This window comes from Schistocerca serialis, chromosome 1, assembly GCF_023864345.2.
Source record: "Schistocerca serialis cubense isolate TAMUIC-IGC-003099 chromosome 1, iqSchSeri2.2, whole genome shotgun sequence".
Taxonomy (NCBI): Eukaryota; Metazoa; Arthropoda; class Insecta; order Orthoptera; family Acrididae; genus Schistocerca; species Schistocerca serialis.
The window spans coordinates 83,874,091-83,886,941 of record NC_064638.1 but is presented as its reverse complement, the minus strand read 5'-3'; the positions used below and the strand labels follow the sequence as shown (position 1 = coordinate 83,886,941).

Genomic DNA, 12,851 nt, shown 5'->3' with positions numbered 1-12,851 from the left:
ACGTGCGACGGCGGCGGCGGCGGACCCGCAAAGTTATCAGCGCCGGACGACAGGCGCCGTCCCGTCCCGCCCCGCCCTCGCCTCCGCCCCCGCCCCCGCCTCCGCCCCCTGCGGCGATATTAAATTTTCACGGTGTTTTACTCCGCAGCGAGCCCGTGTTTGCTCTGTGTCTCTGGGCGCTCTGCTCACACACATCGCCCGTGCGCGCCCCATCTGCCGGTGGTAATTCTCGGCTGATCCATTATAGCGGCACGCGGACCACCGCCACTGCCGCCGCCGCCGCCGCCGCCGCCGCGCATTTGACTGTCAATGAGAGTCAACACACGGGGCAGGGAAACCGCAACTTCTGCCGCTGTGGAGACGCCAGCCGCAGGCCCGCCCAGGCGATCTTTCACGTTCGGTTTCGCGCAACAGTACGCGCATTTGAATGTCAATGAGGCACACACCATGTGCTAAGCAGCTGCCCGTATCCGTGAAACCGGAGCTGTTTTTACAGTGAGAAGGAGCGCTAATGCTGTTGCCCCGGCCCTTGCTCCCTGTCTGAATTCCCAGAGATTCCGAATTCATTATGTAGAGGGAAAGCATGCAGGAAGAAGACATCGTTGTTATTACCTAGGGCCCCGGAATGGTGATGGATGTACACAGTGCGACCCCTTCACGGAGTTCAGCTTTAGATAGAAAGAATCACAGTGACTCCATTTGTCTGCTTTGTTATTACCTATTTGGAACCCATGCTCTTATTCAAGGCCATCACCCAAATCAAGATTAATATTTCGGTACCTTAACGCATCAGATGGTTTTCGCTTAATTCACCAAGCATCAGTTGATTAACAGGAAAAACGTGATTTGCTTGGTATTGGCAGGCCTTGAAATGCATGCAAGAGGGTATTATGGGAGGGATATGCAAGATCCAAGCATTCAGCGGAAGCGCAGTTTATATATTTATATATCCGAAATGCTTGAATGAAATAATTCTTGAGATATCTTAAGCTCCAGATATGAAATATGATTGAGGAAATATCTCATACTTACCCTTGAATTCAGTTATGATGATTCTTTCCTGCCGGCCGAAGTGGCCGTGCGGTTAAAGGCGCTGCAGTCTGGAACCGCAAGACCGCTACGGTCGCAGGTTCGAATCCTGCCTCGGGCATGGATGTTTGTGATGTCCTTAGGTTAGTTAGGTTTAACTAGTTCTAAGTTCTAGGGGACTTATGACCTCAGACGTTGAGTCCCATAGTGCTCAGAGCCATTTGAACCATTTTTGATTCTTTCCTTTTTTTCTCTTTTGCTTTTCGTCAGTGTCCATTAGACATGTGGAAATATTGAAGTAGGGTCGCACTTAGTTCGTCGGCGAAACTTGTGAATTAAGTATTTGCCTTATGTAGGTGACTATGATGAGTGATGATGCAATGTAGTATTTTGCTATTGTTGGTTGGAGTTTTTACAGAAATGAACCGAAGGAAGAGGCTCACGCATGTTATCGGTTCATAGGCCTACTTCTCTCAGTAATGCCAGGACCTGACGCCGAGTTTAACACTTCCAATGGCGAATCCAACCCGTAACAATCCGGGAGCCAGAGACAATACGCCACTATATCTCCTCCGTGATCAAATAGTTCTCATGAATATTTTTTTCGATTATCAGTATTAGAAACCTGTTTGGTGCCACCGCTCTATCGGACGTTTCGATCATGTTTGCGGAAGCAGGTTGACTGATCACAATAATAAAACTATTCTGACTAATGGAGCGCAGAATGTCAACAATGGAACTGTGAGATAAAGTAATAGTTCTTTAGTAAGTCTCCACACCTGTAACTCGCGTAACGTGAATGTGACCACAAGATGACGAAAGGTAAAAAAGTAATCTATACGCTAATTGAGATTCAAGCAACTCAAAATGATTAGCATAGAAATCACATAAATTTGTCATATGCGTACAAATGAAAAATTGTCCTGTGAACAGCTTTGTTACATATTCTGCAATGATTAGTTATGCTTTGTAATTAGATACCTGGGTGGTGCGATAAATACACTATCTGATCAAAAGTATGCATACACCTATCAGTAGACATTGATATGCGGTGTGTCGACTCTCCGCCTTTATGACAACTTCAACTCTGCTGGGAACACTTTCAGTGAGGCGTCTCAAAGTCTGTGGAGGAATGGTAGCCCATTCTTCCTCATGTGCCGAAACCAGAAAATGTAGTGATGTTGGACGCCGGGGTCTGGAGTGAGGACGACGTTCTAACTCACCAAAGGTATTCCATAGGGTTCAGGTCTGTAATCTGGACACGCCTGTCCACTTCGGGACTATTACTGTCTACAAACCACTGATTCACGCTTGCTACCATACGACAGAGGGCATTGTCATGCTGATACAAACGATCATCGTCTGCGAACTCTTACTCGACTTTACACAGTACACAGTGGTGTAATATGTGTTCATTTCCTTCCGCGTTTACCGTTTTCTTAAGCGCAGTGAGCGGGCTATATTCTACCGTCGAACAACTTCCCCATACCCTAACGCTACCTCATCTGTCCTTCACTCTTGGCACTACACATGATGGAAGGCAACGTTCGCCAGCCGTTGTGGCCGAGCGGTTCTAGGCGCTCCAGCCCGGAACCACACTGCTTCTACGGTCGCAGGTTCGAATCCTGCCTCGGGCATGTGTGTGTGTGATGTCCTTAGGTTGGTAAGGTTTAAGTAGTTCTAAGTCTAGGTGACTGATGACCTCAGATGTTAAGTCCCATAACGCTCAGAGCCATTTGAACCAGGTAACTTTCTCCAGGCATTCCTCAAACCCAAGTCTTACCATTCGCATGGGGCAGGGTACAGCGTGATTCATGACCCCTAATCACATCATTCTCTTTAACTCCCTACTTACAGTCATTGTGCTAGCTGGACTTCTGGTAGCACTCTCGAAGCCACGAGTGATTACTTCCCCTGCTTTCTTGCTACTTTTTCATTAGCACTCTCTGCTATGCTCAATGGTCCCTGTACCTCAGTGTATGATGTCTGCGCGGTCTTGGTATATGAGTGATTATTCCTTCGCGTTTCCACTTCATATTCACATCACCAACAGCTGACTTGGTCAGATTTAGAAGGGTTGAAATGTATCTGATGGATTTGTTACTCGGGTATCATCCAATGACTAGTCCACATTCACCGAGCGAGGTGGCGCAGTGGTTAGCACACTGGACTCGCATTCGGGAGGACGACGGTTCAATCCCGTCTCCAGCCATCCTGATTTAGGTTTTCCGTGATTTCCCTAAATCGTTTCAGGCAAATGCCGGGATGGTTCCTTTGAAAGGGCACGGCCGATTTCCTTCCCAATCCTTCCCTAACCCGAGCTTGCGCTCCGTCTCTAATGACCTCGTTGTTGACGGGACGTTAAACACTAACCACCCCCACCACCACTAGTCCACATTCGAAGTTACTGAGCTCTCCTTAGTGACCCCATCTGCTGTTACTGTTTCTCTGTTGACAATACGATACTTCCCGCGTGCATTCATACTGACGGCTTCGGTCAATTCCGCACTGCACAGTGGGTGCCCGAGTACTTTCGATCACACAGTGTAATCTCTCGCTTTTATCTCGTGAGTTAAGGTAGCCTAATCGCTGCACACGGTGGGCTAAATCAATATCATTAAAATATTAATATGAAGGAGAAAATACCGATATAGGAACAGCAAAAATAAGGATTATTCGCAGGAATAAGCTGATACTCACCTTAACGCTCGGAGCAGCTAGCTTCGGAGGGCCAGAATCTCTTCCGTCTGCAACAGACAGGCATAGAAAATCTTTAACTGCCATATGAATGAAAACGGAAGATAATATTATCCGCTATAGCGGTCATTCACACAAATTACAGCAGTAGTTATACGTAATAAATTCAGCGCATTTTCCTGTTTAAAGGCTACTTTATGTCGGTTAATAGAGCGTTTCGACCAATCGAAGTCATATTAGTACCCTCTCTGGCATACAGCATACTTACTGTTACAGGATTAAATAACGGCGTACGTTATGTTGTGCTATTCACTTGTCCTTACTTCTGCAGCGTGTTCCGAAACTATTCGTTCAAATTCATACAGGAGGTAGAGAACATTAAAACCAATATATTTCGTTAAAGTGGACAGGGTCTCTGATGGTAATTTCTGCTGCTTTTCACAGAAAGTTTAATTGCGGCAGTGGCATGCACAGTAACTGCTCGAATGCACGACTAGCGACCACTGGCCCGTATGCAGGCAGTACATCGTCGGACCATTGACTGACGTGTCCGTTCGAAGAGTCCTGGCATGTCCGCAATGATGCCAACAACGACGACAGTCCTAGGGACGAGATTTTCTTCTGTTTGCACGACGGTTTCATACACCAGCTGCTTCATATACCACCATAGGAAGAAACCCAGACACGTGAGGTCAGTTGATCTGCGTACCCAAACCACAGGACCCTGGTCAAACAAACTGTTAGCAACCTAAAAGATCAATGTGCACGACGGTGTGTGGGAGAAAATTACAAAGCTGTCTTTGGTTTCTTGTTAGGCAAAAATCATTGCCATTCCGCGATGTCGGTCCCCACTGTGGTGCGGAGCAGCGTCTAATATCGGTGCAGGTTCCGCTCTTCAGCAGTGTTTGTTCCTGAGTGGCGGAAGCCAATAAAAAATTGAAGGCGCGATCCGAGTGCTCCATTACCGGTGCGGCCTCCCAGCCAAGAGCAAGTCCGCCGGACTTTGTCCCTGGGGGACCGCAAGCGCAGCCCAACGTCCCATGGCACCGCAGGAGCAAACGCCCGCGGGAAGACCTCGAGAAGGCGCAATGGGCGTGGTAAAGCTCGGCGAAAGCGACTTTATTGGGAACTGAGAAACCTCTGTGCACTGGTGTTCAGAACATGCAAGTACAGAAATAGCTCCTTGAGTAACAGTATTAGCTCCATGAAAGCAAGCCACAGGCAGTTCCTTAGTGGTACCTTTCTACTTCACTCCTTTTTTTATAGAGGAGAATAATTTCATCTCCATTTCGAAGCGAAACTGTCGTTAACTCCAGTTCATCTGCTCACTATTAACTTGCCGCACAGGGAGCTGACAATGCAGAAAGGGAACGCGTTGCCAAACGATGTACAGCTAGCGTTAAGCATACGATGACCCAGCTATTTGCAAAAAGAAATTTCTTCCCTTTCAACGCGAGACCACGCATTAAAATGAAAGGCAAATACATAGTGAAAGGTTCTGTCTGTAGAAGCTGCTGCAGGGTATGCAATACACTAGCGATCGGCGAAGCCAATAGTGGGCGAATTTACAGCTATTCCATTGTTATCTATACTATTAGAAATGTATTAACTTGGACTTCACAGTTCTGTTCTTCCTGCGAAATAACGTAACTTTATAGTTTATCCAGAGATGTGCAACGTACTAACTTGTTCGTGACATTGTCTCTAGTTTCTGTAGAAAAACCATTTGCTGCCGAAGGACGAGTAACCTCTCAACACAAAGGCTAAGTAACAGCGGCTTTGAGATTTACGATTTACGATTTTCCGGTGACTGTCATTGGTAATTCCCTTGTGTGTAGAAGCTGCTACAGGGTAACACATTTCTTTCATCACATGCTCACCTCGGATTTTATTAAACCCGGGAGCTGCCGAATATATTAGCAATCTGACTTGGGTAAAATATTATTTCTGCTGATTGTCTGGAGCGTAATTCTTACTTTTAGTTATTTTCTCTCCATACTGAAAATAGTTTACATCACTCATTGGCATACTATTTCGTATATGACCAAAACATTATGTTGCTATAAACTTTCTGGTTATGTGAAAATATACATATGAGAAAAGTTTAACGTCGCGAAAATGGTGCGCGTGTATTTCTTCTACTGAGACTACAAATGGATGGCACTCAATATGCCGGCCGCGGTGGTCTAGCGGTTCTAGGCGCTCAGTCCGGAACCGCGTGACTGCTACGGTCGCAGGTTCGAATCCTGCCTCGGGCATGGATGTGTGTGATGTCCTTAGGTTAGTTAGGTTTAAGTAGTTCTAAGTTCTAGGGGACTGATGACCACAGATGTTAAGTCCCATAGTGCTCAGAGCCATTTGAGCACTCAATACCATGACAGAGTGGCATGTGACTTCCTTGCGAAATGGTTGACAGACCATTTCTTTTTTACGTTTTGACGTGTAGCAGTCGAACAGATAAAATTGCAGACACTACATACAAGTATGGGTACAGCTGTAAAGGAACATAATTCTCATTCGTAAGAGAACACTGTTGATAGCGCTGCTTGTAGTCTCATCAGAACAGGTGTCACATCTTTTCCTAACTTAATGATTAGAACAACAAAGAGGAAGTTTGGGAGTAAGCACAGACTGTTCCTTCTTATAGAGATAGCTTGTTGCCCACGAATTAAATCTCACCCTCTTTCCGCACGAGGAAGGTTCACCCTTGGAAGGAAAAAGAAAAGGAGCTGGCCTTCCCCTGCGAGATTCCGCTCACGGATGGAGCAAAAAGTGCGCTCCCTTGCTTTCGCAGCAGAATAATTCTTCGTTACCCAGCAGCGCGGTTTATTTCGCCGTCGTATACACACCTCTGATTCCCTCGCCTCTTTTGTTTTCAAAACCTTGTAGAGAAGGCGGTGGTTTAAAATTTTGATGTCTTGTTAACTTTCACCCGTACTAGAAGGCTTCTGTTAAGCTATACTTCAGATACATGTCAGATTCTTAGAATCAGTATTTGTAGTGCAATTAAACGAACACACGTGTGCAGAAAACCAACTGCGAATTACACTGTTTCTGAAAAACAGCACCCCTTTCCTCGGGACGTATGTATTACATCACGAAACGATGTCTAAAAAGTCACTAAACGCCATACGTAGGTTGTAAATATAAAGATAAGAAGTGTGACGCAGTAAACCAACATTTCTTGCAGTACTGCTTTCTGTATCCCGGAGTCACTCGTCGAAGAACCCTTGAGACGAGCAGACATTGCATTGTGTTGCCACTGCCGACACATAAATCGCCTATTTATGGGGCAAGGGGGCAGAGTTCTTCCATTCGAGAGGAGATTGATGCGACTGTCCAGTGGAGTGTGGAGAATGTGTGCTTCATATATCCCTCTGCAGAATCGTTGGCCAGTGAGACGGATGGTCTCTGCTTTCCTCGTATTTGAACGATTTCTAACGCATTATGCCTCTGAGGGTGCTGCTGATTTTTACGATATTAACTTTTTTATTTATTTGTTCCTACCGATTTACCGAACTTAAGCTTCAGTGGAAACTTCCGGTGAATATATTGATATTGGTTCATTCGTAGCAGAAGGTTCTTGGATTCATAGGTGAATCGTACTAAGCTATGGTAACTGAAATTCAAACGGCATCCGAGAACTGCCCTTGTGATTATCCTTGTATACATCTGTAAAAGTATAATTAGTCGTAGTCCACGGTGTTAAAATCATCTCACACTGCAAAAGTCCTGTGCGACCGGTTTCTTTAGACCAGTCAGTGACAGTCAAACTCGTCCCTGCCACCCACTAGTGGGCTTTCTAGTTTCCACGATGGGCGGTTGGCGGTAAGGGTTTCAAAAACATTTTCATTAGGTTTAAAAAAATTGACCTAAATTATTTGGTATTTAATTATTATTATGTGCTTCAACTTATTGTAACTACACCAAAAAAAATGTATAAAGTACTTTTCTGCTTTATAAATCACCATTACTGTGGAATAGATGCGAAATTAGAAAGTTTTACTGCTAACAGAGTTACAAAAATGTGCGATAGGTGAAAAAGGTTGACTACCTCTGCTTGAGATGACGTCACTTTTCTTTCAAGCAATTTTGTAAATAAGCACCTCCTAATTTAAAAGTGTTTTTACGCTGCCTGTTCTGTACAACCTGCAAGCTATCACAGCAGACATTATTGTGAATACTTACTCTATAGACAAAAGTGTGTTAAATTACTTAGATTTTGTGAAACATTTAGATAATTCGGCAGAGGCGATGCGTGCTCAAGAATGTTTGGAGAGCCCTCTAACAACAAACGGTGCATGTATGCTAAGGCTGTGATTTCACACCGACCTATGTACGTAGTTGAGGTACAATTTAAAATTTTATGTGTCTGCAGCTATCTGCCCTTTTGAGTATTTTAACGCCATTTGAAATGCATAGGGATATTGACAAGAGCAAGTACGTACTATAGGAAAGTTGATGCTATTATTGTTAGATCTAATTTAGACTACACCAAAACTTAGAGAAAGCAATGGCCTAGTCGTATTCTTATTTAACTGTGTGCTGTAATACCGAAAGAAGGAAGATGGCATTTTAAATTCGCATCTTTAGATGAACATCGAGGAATGAAGAAAATATTAGGATAATCTAACTTCAAAAGTGACGTAAAATTGGATAGAAGAGAGAAACGATCCCAAAATGAATTACCCAATGTCTGTGACAATTTACAGATTCTGGCAGACATTGAAGTACGATAAAAAAAGCATATAGAAATATTAAAAATGGAAAAGTAGGATTGTCTATTATTTCTGAAAGTCTCTTTATTTATTATATTATTATGTAGGATTATAACTAACTACGAATTATAGAAGAAGCAGGATAAGAGATAAACTGAAAGATCTAAGAATCATCCGAACTAAGAAAAGGCGAAAAAAAAGTCATCAGAACAAGATTACGAGTTACAGACAGCATTCCACGTTACAAAAGTTGGTACGCAAAACAAATTTCTCTCGTAGTTTTAGGATCAATAAAAAAGAAATGACGAAAGCATGAATAGAGAAACGGAGATATTAGGCAACAGAACGACGCCGAACCAATTTATGAAACAGAAACCGTTACTGACGGAATTTAAAGGAGGTAAATATTTCCTGGTACAGAGAAAGAACTAATCTCGGCAAACTAAGTAAAATATGAACAAATTTTGCAAAAATGAAGGTAATCCTTATTTTTGTCATAAAACTGGAATATCAGCGACTGTACGTAATATAAAAAAAGTATCAGCGCAAACGGAATTGATTTTAATTTTACCGGAGTCGGTTATGTGACAACCATCTTCAAACCAATCTCAAGTACACACGAAGACCCAGTGACTCCGCTGTGTTGTTATCAAGTGGTCACCGACTGCTCATAACCCATTTGGTTCCTGAAACACATGACGATTCGGATGAAACTACTGTAAATACAAGACCTTAATCACAGACTAAAGTATAGGTACAAAAGTAGTCGAAACTACAAAAATGTTTTGTTAACATGTACATGTTTTTTTGATCGTGTAATCAAACGACTGATGCACGTCTTCAGTAATTTCAAGCTGACTAAAGCCAACAGTTCCTGTTTCGCTGAAGTACTACATACACATTTTCAAGCGCAGTTAATCGGTTGCGTCCCCATGCAAGAGATTTGGCCAGCCTTTCTTCTGAGAAATTAAAACGTTTAATACTTTATGTAAAACCGAAGTATGAAAATATACAGTTAAATTCAGAGGGATATTCTGATTTAATTGTTTAACGTATGACTGCTCTGTGTGCGAACTCGTCGTCGAATTACTGGTTGACAATAAACTCACAGTTAATAAAATATTCCGGGTTACTATGCCGTGGTCGAAGGGATTTGACTTTGAAACCTGCCATTTCGTCTCCATCTACGGAGGATATTTTCAAGGGGGATCGTAGCTTTGGTGAGCGTCCGATTCACACCCTGGTTCGCTACCGACTACAGCAAAATTCCGTTTCCGTGGGTTTCCACACAGTGGCGTGACGTCACATGAATTTTAATAGTCTGGACGAGGGCGTGAAATTGAATGAAATTTAGATTCCGGTGCTGAAGAAGATGTGTACCAGTCTTCCGCCATGGTATGGTAGCAAGAGCGGAGGACGGCAGTCGACAAAGACCAGTTGCGCTCTCGGATTTCAAACATGTGACGTCATGCCACTGCGCGTAAGCTGGCGGAAACAGAATTTTGCTGTAGTCGGTAGATGTTCAGGGGGTGAATCGGACATTCAACAAAGCTACGATCCGCCTTGAAAATGTCCTCTGCAGACGGAGACGAAACGTCGGGTTTCAAAGTGAAATTGCTTCGACCACGGCATAATAGCCCGTAGTATTTTATTAACTGAGACAATTCCGGCCGTGAAAGTTTATATTTTACAATCAGACAATTATCTACCTAAACGTGACGTGGTTTTTTGGAGCATCTTTATACTTACGAACGGTAATTTTTCAGATTGTTTATTATACTAGAAACATCATGATGCTTTTTTGAGAAATAATAGTTACGTAGTGATATGACAACTAAATGAGAATGTTACCTGGATCCTCCTTTTTTTGTTAACGAAGCGAGTTGTCACATTTATAACGTCAACAATGGCTGCTGCTTTGCGCCTGATGCTTGCTGATGTCGGGGCAAGAGAGAACAAGGGTCACCTGCCACTCACGAGACTTCTGTCTCGGTAGTGCGTCTGGGCGCTCTTTATCGACTCCGGGGAATCCCCGGTCACGGCCTGGGATGCACCATTAAATTTTATTGTGCGTCTCGGCGCACCAGTAAATCAGACGGCGTCCAGGCCGGCGTACTTCTCTGGACCTGGGGACGGGGCGCTGTCGACGGGGTCGTGATGTTTTCTCAAGCAGCCTGCCCCTCGACCTTAGATCCTGCCTTACAAGCCGTGGAGTAGGGAACCGAGCGTGGTAGGCGCACAGTCCAACAGATTCAGAGACGTACTATCCCTCGAAACAGCTTCTTTTATTATATTTTGTCGCGTGTAAATTATGAGATGGGCTGGAAAAGATTTTTATTGCAGATACATCAATTTTTCATTTGTTATTGTAAACAGTACAGTAACCGCGAATGATGCGTTTGCGCTAGTATTTCTTTTCATCTAAATGTGTAATGACTGTTAGCGTCAAATTCCAGATATGTGTGATGTCCTTAGATTAGTTAGGTTTAAGTAGTTCTACGAGGGCAGTTCAATAAGTAATGCAACACATTTTTTTTTCTCGGCCAATTTTGGTTGAAAAAACCGGAAATTTCATGTGGAATATTTTCAAACATTCCCGCTTCGTCTCGTATAGTTTCATTGACTTCCGACAGGTGGCAGCGCTGTACGGAGCTGTTAAAATGGCGTCTGTAAAGGATGTGCGTTCCAAACAACGGGCAGTGATCGAGTTTCTTTTGGCTGAAAACCAGAGCATCTCAGATATTCATAGGCGCTTGCAGAATGTCTACGGTGATCTGGCAGTGGACAAAAGCACGGTGAGTCGTTGGGCAAAGCGTGTGTCATCATCGCCGCAAGGTCAAGCAAGACTGTCTGATCTCCCGCGTGCGGGCCGGCCGTGCACAGCTGTGACTCCTGCAATGGCGGAGCGTGCGAACACACTCGTTCGAGACGATCGACGGATCACCATCAAACAACTCAGTGCTCAACTTGACATCTCTGTTGGTATTGCTGTCACAATTGTTCATCAGTTGGGATATTCAAAGGTTTGTTCCCGCTGGGTCCCTCGTTGTCTAACCGAACACCATAAAGAGCAAAGGAGAACCATCTGTGCAGAATTGCTTGCTCGTCATGTGGCTCAGGGTGACAATTTCTTGTCAAAGATTGTTACAGGCGATGAAACATGGGTTCATCACTTCGAACCTGAAACAAAACGGCAATCAATGGAGTGGCGCCACACCCACTCCCCTACCAAGAAAAAGTTTAAAGCTATACCCTCAGCCGGTAAAGTCATGGTTACAGTCTTCTGGGACGCTGAAGGGGTTATTCTGTTCGATGTCCTTCCCCATGGTCAAACGATCAACTCTGAAGTGTATTGTGCTACTCTTCAGAAACTGAAGAAACTACTTCAGCGTGTTCGTAGGCACAAAAATCTGAACGAACTTCTCCTTCTTCATGACAACACAAGACCTCACACAAGTCTTCGCACCCGAGAGGAGCTCACAAAACTTCAGTGGACTGTTCTTCCTCATGCACCCTACAGCCCCGATCTCGCACCGTCGGATTTCCATATGTTTGGCCCAATGAAGGACGCAATCCGTGGGAGGCACTACGCGGATGATGAAGAAGTTATTGATGCAGTACGACGTTGGCTCCGGCATCGACCAGTGGAATGGTACCGTGCAGGCATACAGGCCCTCATTTCAAGGTGGCGTAAGGCCGTAGCATTGAATGGAGATTACGTTGAAAAATAGTGTTGTGTAGCTAAAAGATTGGGGAATAACCTGGTGTATTTCAATGCTGAATAAAATAAACCCTGTTTCAGAAAAAAATGTGTTGCATTACTTATTGAACTGCCCTCGTAAGTTCTAGAGGACTGATGACCATAGATGTTAAGTCCCATAGTGCTCAGAGCCATTTTTTTGAACCAGATATGTGATCCGTGGAAGAAACTCTCTTATTTAAGATCATCCGATTCTATGTTACTTATACGAGCGTAATATGATACGAAGCTTACACAGTTGCGTTTGACATCCTGCATGCTTGGAAATGTATAGTTACATTCCCAGTTAATGACGTTTATCTGTATTCGAACCAGGAAAAAAGTTTCTCGTGTGAACAGAAATCAGATGAATATATAGAGTGAGTGAAGTGAGTGGTCGTTATTGAGTTATATAGTTTTACAGCTATTGCCAAGGCAATTTTAAGATACATTGTCAGATATACATCAAATATTACACAATGCGTACCAAATTAATAACGACCTTGTATTAATACTCGCACCTGTTAATTGTTTTTTGGTGCAGCAAAGGGGATTGAGACAAGTAGACTGGAATTTTCTCTTTATTTTCGTCAAATGTTTGTACTCAAAAGCGAAATAAGTTGGGGCTTTGTGGATTGGTTCAGGTCATCAGTCCCATAGAACTTTGA

The 12,851-nt window shown here is 43.8% G+C and overlaps 1 long non-coding RNA gene across 1 annotated transcript in view; it reads right to left on the bottom strand.

Annotated features, from left to right (window-relative positions):
* LOC126462238 (uncharacterized) overlaps positions 1-12,851 on the bottom strand; it is a 400,660-nt gene that overhangs the window by 75,845 nt on the left and 311,964 nt on the right. Inside the window, exon 2 of the long non-coding RNA XR_007585956.1 lies at positions 3,730-3,776. This is a non-coding gene — a long non-coding RNA (uncharacterized LOC126462238). The remainder of the gene's footprint in view (positions 1-3,729; positions 3,777-12,851) is intronic.